At 42.3% G+C, this 12,785-nt stretch overlaps 1 protein-coding gene and 1 pseudogene across 1 annotated transcript in view; one reads left to right on the top strand and one right to left on the bottom strand.

The window, feature by feature from the left end:
• LOC124555287 (pyruvate dehydrogenase (acetyl-transferring) kinase, mitochondrial) overlaps positions 1-12,785 on the bottom strand; it is a 372,705-nt gene that overhangs the window by 168,278 nt on the left and 191,642 nt on the right. The gene's annotated exons all lie outside the window — the stretch shown is intronic.
• On the top strand, positions 1,874-1,991 carry LOC124557031 (annotated as a pseudogene).

Below are 12,785 nucleotides of genomic sequence, written 5' to 3'. Positions count from 1 at the left end.
TGTCATCAACTCCGACAGCACTTATCTTCTGTCATCTAACGGTAACTGATGTTACCATTGCGGCAAGATCGTTGACAGCGATTACAAAATCGAGTCAAATTTACAAAGAACTTCGCAGTATGAGCCTATATTCAGTTTGACGTTGCACTCTCTCTGGCCTGGATGCATGCACTGATTCGGTTGGGACGCGTGTCGAAGCCATTGTATCCTCTCCTAGGCAAGCCAGCACACAACTGTTGTAACTGGTCCTTGATATACTGGATACTGGCACTGAGACGGAACTGAGTCAGAGCTGTATCGGGGACATATCTGGGGATCTTTCTCGCCATGGGCACACCTTCACATAATACAGACAGTACGTGGAGAAACGTGCCTTGTGTGGACGAGCACTGTTGTGTCGATAAATGGCACTATAGTATTGTTGCATGACAAGTAACACATGAGGAAGCGGGATATCCGCCGTGACGTATCGTTAGGCCGCCAGAGCTGAATTCATACCCGATGCCCCCCCCCCCCCCCCTCACCATGGCGCCGGGACTAACACCGCTGTCTCTCTCCAAACCATTGAAAGAATGGAACCTCTCACCAGGCCGCCTCCATAGCGACGACGATGACAATACGGAGTAGTGCAGAACCGCAATGCACCGCTGAACACGTGGTGCCATTCAGCAGCTGTTCATGCTTCTCGGTGACCATTCGATACGCAGTCATTTGTGTTGCGGTGTTGACAGTAGTTATGTATGGCTGGTGCTAGTCTCCGACCAATGGTGTGGGATGACAAAGAATGTTGCAGAGTGTCCAGTATTCCTCAGGGAATGTAGGCCATCAATAAAGGAAGTAGCTTACAAAACACACGTTCGAACAATGCTTGAATATTGCTCGTCAGTACAGGATTCGTGCCAGATAGGACTGAAGGAGGAAATAAGAGAAGCTCCAAGTAGAGCAGTGCGTTTCGTTACATGTTCATTTAGCAAGCACGAAAGGGTCACAGAGGTGACTGGCCAACTCCAGTGGCAGCCGCTGCGAGAAAGACGTTACGCATCGTGGTGTGGCTTACTGTTAGAATTCCAAGAGCGTACGTTCCTACAGAAGGCAGTGCTTCGTCTTCCTTGCATCTCGCGAAGCGACTCAACTAAATCAACTGAAGCAAAACGATCCTCTTCAGAAGTGACAGGAACGACAGAAGCAGAACATCACCTCAATCTACAGGAGAATCATCACCATCATCAGTGACAACAACAGTCACTGTCACCAGTGCCGACAGGAGCAGCAGTATCAGCATTGCCAGAATCAGGGCCATTATCATCACAAGAGCAATCAACAAGGGAAAAAGAAACAACAGCAGAAGAAGCAATAGGAGCCATTCATCCCCGCAACAAGCGGAAAATTTCACCACCATGCCATTTTAAGGAGTTTTTTAGTAGAAACTGAGAGGAAAGAAACGGTAAGATAAGTGACCTACAAAAAGTTGCTTCTGGCCAGTTCAGAATAGATAATTTTGATGACATCACATCGAGAATAGAAAATAACCACCTTATCATGCATTTAAATATTGGAGGTTTATCAAGTCATCTGATTAGTAAGCTTCATGACTTAGAAAGAATTTTAAAGAGAACAAAATGGTCTCCAAAGATTATTTGCTTAAGTGAACATTGGCTTCGAGATGAAAATATAAATTTATTGAGCAAACTTACAGATTATGAAGTAGCAGCTAGCTTCTGTGGAGACAATTGGTATGGTGGCTCATGTGTTCTGGCTCATTCATCAGTAAAATACCAAATTAGGCAAAATTTCAATAATTTAAAAGAACAACGCACATTTGAAAGTTGCTGCATAGAACTTAAGGATTATAAGACGCTGATATTCAGCATACGCTAACGGCCTTGCCGCAGTGATAACACCGGTTCCCTTCAGATCACCGAAGTTAAGCGCTGTCGGGCTGGGCTAGCACTTCGATGGGTGACCATCCGGTCTGCCGAGCGCTGTTGGCAAGCGGGGTGCACTCAGCCTTTGCGACGCAAACTGAGGACCTACTTGATTGAGAAGTAGCGGCTCCGGTCCCATAAACTGACATATGGCAGGGAGAGGGGTGTGCTGACCACGTGCCCCTCCATATCCGCATCCAACGATGCCTGTGGGCTGAGGATGACGTGGCGGCCGGTTTGTGCCGTTGGGCCTTCCAAAGCATGTTCGGACAGAGTTTAGTTAGTTTACTTTCAGATATTCAGCATTATCATACCCCTGGTTACTCAATCTCCAGCAGTTTTCTAGTCAACTTGAAAATCTACTACACCAACTCAAAACTTAAAAGCTACGCAAAAAATTGTTGTTTGAGCTGATTGTATTGTAGATGTGAGAAAAAATGACAAATTTACCTTGAAGATGAAGGAACTGATGCTTTTACCCTAAATTTTGTAGAAATTACAAGGCTAACTGCTTCGTCTGCATCCTGCAGAGAGAACATTCCTAGTAGCTTACATTACACAGTAGCAGAAAATTTTATAGTAAACTTAGGGACCTCAGACCACAGTGCTCTATTAGTGACATTATCTTGTGTTAGCCCAAAGCACGCATATAGAAATGTCAGAAACTTGAGACAAGCAAACATAGAAATGTTTGTCAATAAAATCAGCTTCATCTCATGACCGTTTGCTGCTCAGTCCTCAGTAAATGAAAATTGCAACAACTTTCTGGAGGCCTTCTTGGTGGTGCTCAGTGTTTGCTTTCCTTTTAAAACTATAAAAACTGACGCACCAAAGAAGGGATCATTGATAAAAAGGTTTATTTCATATTTCAAGCATGAGGAAAAGAGAACTTCATATGGAGGCGAAAGTCAATCAAGACCCAGAATTTTTAAATTATGTAAGGCAATATAAAAAGAATTTTGATAAAGTAGTCAGACAAGCCAAATAACTGGCTAATAATAAGTATATCTCAACTGCTAAAAATTTCTAAGGCAATATGGTCCTTTGTAAAGAATAAAATAGATATACAAAAAGGAAGAATTTAAAATCAGTAGGCTAGGATGAAATTCCGACAAAAATAATGAAGGCAGTCATCCATAGTATTGCACATCGTCTGTCCCTTATCAATCTTTCGAGGAAGTGTGTTTTCCCGATTGACTGAAGTACGCTGAAATACGATACATTTATAAAAAAGGCAGACACGATGAAGTTAGTAATTATCGACCAATCTCATTGTCATCAATATTTTCCAAAATATTTGAAAGAGTAGCATGTAACAAAGTAGTTAACTATAATAATTTGCATAATATTATCGAGAACAATCAGCACGGTTTCCAAAGAGGAAATTCACTGTGCAAACCATCAGTGACTTTACTACAAGAATTAGTAGTAGTTTAGGTAATAATATGAATGTATTGGGCATCTTTGGTGCCCTAACTAAAGCCTCTAACATAGTAGACAGCAAACTGCTACTTAGTAAGCTACAAGCATATGGTTTTTGTGAAAATTCGCTGAGCTGGATGTCATCTTACCTATTGAACAGGAAAAAAAAGAGTAGTAATAGAAGAAATTGGTAAAAGATTTTTCTCAAGTTGGAAAAAAAAAAAGACAGAACAAGGTGTGCCCCAAGGATCTATCCTTAGGCCAATACTGTTCTTGTGTTATATAAATGACACGCCGACTAACAAATTCAGACACTATTCATTACGCAGATGACTCGACAGCGATAGTCTGTTGCAAGAACAGAAAAATTAGTTAGCCATCTTCAGCTTGCTGAAATCGAAACTTGGGTGAGAAATAATGCTCCGAAACTAAATTTAACAAAGGCACTAATCATTCACTTTACCACAAAGCAAGCTGTACAGGATATACTTGAAATATCATATGAGGACAATCACCTAGCCACCACAAACTGTACCAAATTTCTAGGTGCAATACTGAACAAGAATTGATCATGTTCAAACCACGTTGATGCCACGTGTCGCTGTCTAAATAGTCTAATACTTGCAGTGAAAGTTGGAAGTAGTATAATAAAAACGCCAGACAAAAAAGTTGTATATCACGCATATTTTATATCTGTGATTAGATATGGTATAATTTTTGGGGATCTGACAACACAAATTGGCAGAGTGTCTTTAGGCTGCAGAAAAAAATCATTGAGCCACGACAGGTGCAGAAAAAAATCAAATCCTGCGGACCTCTGTTCAAGGCCCTTGATCTTGTGGCTGTTCCTGGCCTCTATATCTATGAGACAACTAAGTTTTCTAAACAAAACCCGAAACTTTTTGAGAATGGCCTGTTTAAGCATGATTATGAAACAAGAAACAAATCTCACTACCAGTTACGAACTCATAGGCTAAAACTGCTGGAGAAGACGCTTTATTATGTGGGTATGAGGCTGGGAAATAAAACCTGTCGAAAATTTAAATATTGTAAACCAGAAGAATTTGGACTTTATTTTAAAAAAGTACCTAGCAAGTAAATACTATTACAGTGTACAAATAAGTATGCCTGATGTTTAATTTTATTCTATTTCATGCTAAAGAAGTATTTTAAGTACATATTTGTTCTTAATTTTACTTTATTTTCAACATGATTTAATATAATCATTTTGTGGCACTTAAAATTACAAAAAAAAGCTTTAAACTGACGACTCACCCATGTCTCTATCATTTGATTTTATACGACGGGTTTTGAGACAAATTTTCTATTCTATTCTATTCGACCATGAAGTTAAAATTACATTCGAGCCGACACGGAGGCTGACCGGTAATCGTTCTTCCCGCGGACTATTCATGACTGGAATAGGAAAGGGGAAAAGTGACAGTGGAACAGAAAGTGACCCCCGCCGCATACCGTAAGGTGGCTTGCAGAGTATAGATGTAGACAATTAGGCCCCTTTCAAACTGTCAGGTACTGATAACGTTGTCCCACACGAGTACAACGCCTATGTAAGACAGCAAGTGTCCGGCGCAGTGAGCGAACACTACAAATTTATATTACGTAAATTGCGACGTTGCATAATTCTGATAATATTTAGTTTCTCCATGGCCAGAGAGAGCTATTATCCCGGAAATGTATATTCAATTAATGAAAGGTCGTACCAGTTGCTGATATGTACTTTATTTAAGGGGGGAGTACTATTCAATTTCACTAAATTTCAAAAAAATCGATTTTTTGGCTTACAATGTTATATGGGATATCTAGTTTATTGTGGTGTTCAGCCCAAGTCCGCCAGAAACTCCATTATTGAGTTACAAAGCGATTTATGAAAAGTGTCTCCGAAAACCAGTCAGAGCGTAACAAACATAGACGACATAGTGGCCAATGTGGCAGCATATAATTTCATCGACGGCCTAACAGGCATCATGGACGTCATGAAAGTGCTCGAACTTAGCTCGGGCGGGCCCGTTACCTCTTCTGCACAGTGGCGAACGAATAGCGTATCGAGCGAGCAGGGCAGCGGATGACAGAAGCTGCCACTATGGCTACATAGAAGACAGAAGAGTACACCTTTTGGGTCTGGAAGGATTCTTATATGGTCCAGGGATCGCTGACTAGATATAAGTTTAACTGAACTACCGGTTCAAAAATGTAACAATGTTTTAAACTCATTTTTTTCGAAATCGTATTTTTCAAACTGGCGGGAAACAGAACGGTAGAGACGAGTTTGGTCGGAATTTGTTGCTGGCATTCTAAACTATATTCTCTAGCAATTCACTTAGCCGTTTTACGATATCTTCAAAAAGTTTATTTTCGGTGCGCGTTTTTCTCTACATTGTTTGGGAGAAACAAATTTCAGCACGTCACAAGTTTGTTAGAACTTAATATTTATCAGTTATCCTATGTACGCTGATAAAAATATATTTCAAATGACTTATACATAATATGTTTGTTACAGGTCCAATACGAGGACTTCGGGAATTCCTGCCGATGACCAATGTTCCAACTGCAAGGCGTCCTTCCACCTGGTACAGCAGTTACAGGAAGCATCCGATGTGGACCCAAAAATTATTTATTAAAGAAAAAAGTGTTAAGGAATAAAAGTACATCATCAGGATAAGCTTTACTTTTTATTTTACCCCTAAAATCACGGAAATTACCTATTTTTCATGCATTCAAAGAGGGCTAACCCCTAAAGTCCACGGTTTCGTCCTTCACATCAAGGACATTTTCAAGTGGATAACAGCATCTGTAACGGCCCTTTATTAATTAAAAATTTTGAGGGAGTGCTGATATTGCCACGTGGTAACCAGACTCAACTCCAAATTCGAAAGCAGTGCTCCCAGTAAAATGCAACACTTAACACTGAAAGCACGTTTATTACGAACACCTACGTACAGCCAGAACAGAAATGACTGCAGCTATTCATACGAACATCGATAATGCGGGAATATACTAACGTTACAAACTTGAGACATTTCAAGAACCTTCCAAAAATGATAAATACTTAGTAACAAATAATTACGCTAACCACTATGCCACACTTCATGCACCAGAGCTCGCGGCATTGTTATATGACTTAAATTAATTGCTCGACTTATATACTTCTGAAAATTTCTAACAAACCCTTTTCCAATGCTGTATTTCTGTTATCTGCAATTTCTTGGAAGTCGTGCTCAAGAGATAGGAGGGGGAGATAGTGTTAAAGAAACTGTGTTCCCCTCCAACAAAATCGAGCCCTGGATTCCCACCTGCTAGTCAGTCTGATATCATGATCCGGTCGAATGAACCAATCTGATCCGGTGGAAGCTCATCACGAAAAAGAGCACGTGACTAAAATATAAAGTGAGAGAAGAATGTGGGAAATGAGACCGGGATGTTAACTCTCTCCGCACGTAGAGCACGACCAGGCGGAATAACCAAAGCAGTTGCGACTAGGGCTCCCTGCCCGAGCGCCGGTCAGCTGCTCTTCGGCCGGCACGCTATTTATGCACCCGATATTTCTGGTGCTAAACGGACCTACACATGCTCTCATATCCCAATTTTTTTTCTTTCTCGATTTTGCGATTGCTCCCGGAAACGTCCAATCCAGACTTTCTGGAAGGCTCTCGCTCATTTCGATTACGAGACTGTTCATTCAAAGCTTTTTACAGAATGAGATGGCACAGTGGCAAGCCACTGGACTAATTCGTGAGGACAGCGATTTAAATCTCCGTCCGGCCAATCAGATTTAGAGTTTTCGTTGTTTCTCTAAATCGCTTAAAGCAAATAATTGGGCAGCTCCTTTGAAAAGGACACTGCCGTTTTATTTCTCCATCCCTCCCCACTCCGAACTTGTGCTCCGTTTCTAATATCATCATCATCAACATAATCTTCCTTCGTTCAAGACATTTCCAATTTCCAAATCGCCTGCCGTGCGGTCTTGGGCGCCTTGCCACGGTTCGCGCGGCTCCCCCCGTCGGGGGTTCGAGTCCTCCCTTGTGTGTGTGTGTGTGTGTGTGTGTGTGTGTGTGTGTGTGGTCCTTAGTTTAAGTTAGTTAAATAGTGTGTAAGCCTAGGGACCGATGATAAAACGGTTCAAATGGCTCGGAACACTATGGGACTTAACATCTGAGGTCATCAGTCCCGTATACTTAGAACTACTTAAACCTAACTAACCTAAGGACATCACACACATCCATGCCCGAGGCAGGATTCGAACCTGCGACCGTAGCAGCAGCGCGGTTCCGGACTGAAGCGCCTAGAACCGCTCAGCCACAACGGCCGGCTAGGGACCGATGACCTCAGCAGTTTGGTCCCATAGCACTTACCACAAATTTCCAAATGATCCAAATTGCCCTTCCTCAGAAAATTACTGAAAGTGGGTCCAAGAACACAGGTTCAGACTTTTTTGTACCAGGTTGTTATAATTTAAGTGCAGCTATTCACAGAGGTTTAATGTGGGCTGTAATTACCGCACGGCAGCGAATTTTAATCCGTTAATGCGAAATTGACTAACGCTGGAAAAAAAAATAGTTCCACGGTTGGTCACTAGGTGCAAACCTGGCGTTGTGCATCCAAGAAGATACGGCGTATAGGAATGTTCAGAAAGCAGACATTCCGATCTCTGTCGCATTTCGGGAAAGAAAGAATCCACTGGCGACAAATAAAAATTTTTACCAAGGCTGGAATTCGAACCTGGGTCACCTGCTTACTAGGCAGATGCACTAACCATCTATGCGACGTCGGTACAGTGGTTAAACACAACTGCACGGACTACCCAAGCTCGCCTTCCCCCCTGTAAGTCGAATTCCCATTTGCCGCACACTACCAAAGTAGCGTCCCTTAGCCCTTCTTCCTCTTTTTAGCTCGTCGGATCACGCAGAATCACCCACGAGCTTGATAATTGTGTCGAGAGGCAGCAGCACGTTCATTCGACTCGAGGCAGCCGCACGAAGCACACAGCCATGCCGTACCGTCGTAGAAGATACAGGAGGAGGAGCACACTTCCAGTGTACAAGACAGTGGATACATTTTCAATTACACCAAATGAGACTGGTCAACAGGAGTTACTGCAAGGACCTATTACTTTTGTTGGTTGCAAGATTCAATTTTCTTGTACTACAACAGAAGTAGTTAGTGGCAATGCATGGTTAACAATTGCTGTTGTTAGAGGTACTGACAAAGCTCTTGAAGGATTGGAAGCCTACAATGAGAGGGACATTATTTCTTATCGCACTTTTGCAGTTGGAGTTATACCTAACCGTAATTATGGAACATGTGTTGTTACAACAGACAAGCCGCTTTCACTTTACACAAGGAATGCTCTGCATTGAATGATCATATTACCCTTCACAACGTACAGAAACCTATATGAGTGACCTCCGGACATGCCCGGAAGAACAGACACCAGATATGAGTGGTGTGTCGTGTAGAAATGTTTCCATATATAGTGGATTAGGAAAGGGAAGTTTGCAGAAAAGGTCAAACAAGCGAGGAAGGCATAATCTTGATTTTATTATTAATCACCACTTACACAGTTTGTTCAATATCGGCATCGGAAACGTCGACGAGATTCTGTACAACGCCAAATTTGCACCTGGTGGCCAAAACTGAAATCATTTTTTTCCATCGTAAATCAATTACTCAACAACACATCAGTGTATCTACGAAGTTTCGCTGCCACACGATAATTGCAGTCTACACTGGACCTTCGTGACTAGCTGCACTTTAATTGTAGCCACCCGATGGACATTACCTATGCAAAATACAAGTTCCATGCGTTGTTGTTACTGTTGTTGTTGCTGCTGCTGCTGCTGGTGCTGCTGCTGCTACTGCAGAAACCGCAGATGCTCCTGCCGCTGCTGTTTACTTTGATATACTGCGGCGACACAATGGCCTTCCCAGAATTTGGCAATGTTCCCTACTTCACGATGAAGGAGACCAGTTTTGTCCTCCAGACAAACACAGCTCATTTCTCCATCTCACCTCCTACGCCATCCGTTCGAGGTCACGAATTCTTTTCGTTCTAGAGTCCACTTGCGCTTATTTCACAGTGGTGTCCGTCTACTTTTTTTTTTGACAGTCTTTAATTATTGGGAGACAATTGGAAAAGGTGTCAGATACTTAATTTCCAACTTCGCTTCATTAATGGAAATTAATACTTAAGTACACTTCGAAGATATTATGAGCAACCACTTAATAGTGTATTGGTCGACCTTTTGCATGCAAAACGGCTGAAATTAATGTAACAAGAATTACGCACGTTCTCTGGACGTCATTTAAGGAATATAGAAGCATACGTCACACAATTCCTGCAGATATCGAGCTTGTGGTTTGGTAATTTTGATTTAGTGTCCAATGAAATAGTGTCATCATCGACTTGTGTGTGATCGTCTGTGCACGCAAAATGTGTTCTGCAAGAAGTATGGGTATAATGAAATAAGCATCAGAAGAGGTAACTTAATTAAGGATCTAACTAAAGAGGCAATAATTTCTTTCTAATGTTGTACGATCCAGTCACAGTGGACCTAACCACTGGTGAAATAGGAAGGAATGTCTGAGTTCAGCACTCTGCCTGTGACGAAGTACTAGTGAAGTTGGTGAAGGATGGAGGAGGAATAACACCATATTCTTTTGAAATGAGTGATTTACAGAAACAAGGGAAAATCGAAATCTGAATGTCCAAATGGGAATTAGCAATGACTTAAGTAGTTCATTACGTCCTTCGGTCTGGTAAAATATTAGTAAGGAAGCCGACGAAAATATGGAAGCCACTGCCGTCTCACCCTGTGGAGTTGTTCAATGGTTCAAATGGCTCTGAGCACTATGCGACTTAACTTCTAAGGTCATCAGTCGCCTAGAACTTAGAACTAATTAAACCTAACTAACCTAAGGACATCACACACATCCACGCCCGAGGCAGGATTCGAACCTGCGACCGTTGCGGTCGCTCGGCTCCAGACTGTAGCGCCCAGAACCACACGGCCACTCCGGCCGGCTGTGGAGTTGTGCTTGGCATCCCAACAGCCATCTATCAAACAGACCTGCTATTTTTAACAAGGATATTAATAATAACAAAATAACGTCCAGCTCCCAGATGTGCGAAAATGTGTAATACTAAAATCTACTATACAGATTTCTTTAAGAAAGTAACAGTATTTACTGTTTTAGTGCATCGTAACAGTATTTCAGTATAGCAGTCAATAGGAGATAAAACCACAAGGAGTAGTCGTGTTTGTCTGAATGGGCACACGCACGCTACTGTTAACGTACAAATCGTATAAGCCTCACGGAAAATAAATATTACCTACTTCCAGTGCTGTACCTCTCAGGCGAAACCACAGTTGCGTGAATATATTAAAAAAGGTCGAAGGCAACGCATACTGCCCATCCAGTCACTCAGACGCCTAATAAAATGACATATCACACTCATGTGCCACACCACACTGCACCATTCACCAGGACAACAAGTGCCCCCCCCCCCCACTCACTCACACTCACACACACACTCTCTCTCTCTCTCTCTCTCTCTCTCTCTCTCTCTCTCTCTCTCTCTCTCTCTCTTTTCCCCCTCCTCCTCCTCCTCCTGTGCTCCCGCACGACATTCTAACTGCATCGGTTTCAGTTGCTAATTTCTGTATACTCCTTGCATGAAGTAAATGATAACATTAATACGCAGCTGACGTATCGGAAACAGGTAGTAGCAGGCTATCAAAATGATATTCGCGAAACTAAACAGAGCGAAACAGGGATTTAAAAAAAACCCTTTGCTGTCCAGGATGCCGAGTTTATTACGAAGCGAGAACGGCGAAAATAAAAACAAAATTGCGTTTTTGTTTTTTGAATGAACCTGCTACCGTCTGGGACGTGGTTACTCAGAAGCATAACTGGTGCTGCCCACTAGGCGTCAAAACAGCTTCGCAAGCATGTGACTACGCGCAACGAGGTCACGTCCACACGCGAACGACCTCCAGCGAAAGCTCTCTCCGCAGCCAAACACTGACCCCAAGTTTGATTAGCTGCTACAGAATCAACAGCATTCTATATGGTTCACCAGTCATTACGTTCAGTGATTGGAAAAAATAAAATGAACGTTCAGTTATTTGGTAACCGTGATAGCGTTACGGAGATGTTTAATAAACTCAAGTGGCAGACTCTGCAAGAGAGGCGCTCTGCATCGCGGTGTAGCTTGCTCGCCAGGTTTCGAGAGGGTGCGTTTCTGGATGAGGTATCGAATATATTGCTTCCCCCTACTTATACTTCCCGAGGAGATCACGAATGTAAAATTAGAGAGATTAGAGCGCGCACGGAGGCTTTCAGACAGTCGTTCTTCCCGCGAACCATACGCGACTGGAACAGGAAAGGGAGGTAATGACAGTGGCACGTAAAGTGCCCTCCGCCACACACCGTTGGGTGGCTTGCGGAGTATCAATGTAGATGTAGATGTAGTATGTCGTCTCATATTGGCATCCGAATTAGCCTCTTTTGACGGCTATTTATTCATATAGAGCCTGAATTGTTGTCAATGGGATTTTGCAAACAAAACCACAATGCACTAGGGCAGTGTTCTTAAACATAAGAAAAGCCTTCGACCGTCTCTGGCACGTTAGACTCTCAGACAATACGACTGTCCATATTGTTAGTGTAATTACCAAGTAGGGGCATCAGCAAGTTTTCCTTTTTTTCCTTGTGCCTATCGGCGACTCAACGCTTCTGCTTTTGGTGTGCGGTCTCCTTTAATTCTAAAGTATTTACATTCTACAACAAATTGCATGGACAGGTGCAAGGAAGAATACCAAAGTAGGGCCCCTAGGCTTAATATTTCAGGCAAACCTTTATAATAATGCCATCCCAAAACGATATAATACGAGGTTGAAACTTTTACAGATGGTATAGCTTTTTATTCAACCCATTAAAACCTTAGTTGCGTTGCCATTCATCTTCAGAAGCATAGTGAGAATACTACCAAACGGTGTAACTTGTGTAAAATTAATATCAATCACGATAATACACTGCTGCACGTTTACAACTCTAAGGACCATTCGCACCCGACCTCCTCTAGTGTACTTAGGTCGGATATCTTCATAGTAGCATTCACGCACTACTAAGCTGTGTAATAAAGGTTCGGGTAGAATTTATCAACTTTATCCTCTATTGAACGGTGACGGACTGGCCACAAACAAAGACTAAACTCAATCTCCACGACGACGATCTTTCCGCTCTTAGAATAACAACAGTCGCACTCTGGTTCGTCCTTAACAAAAACGTCGACGAGATCGCGAACGTACGACTCAATCATTAGAAAACGAACTCATCCATTGAATCACACTTCTGAAAACCAACCTTCGAGTTCATTAATCACACGGCGTCAAAATTTTCCATATCGATTACAAATAT

Source organism: Schistocerca americana, chromosome X (genome assembly GCF_021461395.2).
Source record: "Schistocerca americana isolate TAMUIC-IGC-003095 chromosome X, iqSchAmer2.1, whole genome shotgun sequence".
NCBI classification, from domain to species: domain Eukaryota; kingdom Metazoa; phylum Arthropoda; class Insecta; order Orthoptera; family Acrididae; genus Schistocerca; species Schistocerca americana.
The sequence above is the reverse complement of the archived record's forward strand: the minus strand, read 5'-3'. Positions and strand labels throughout refer to the sequence as shown.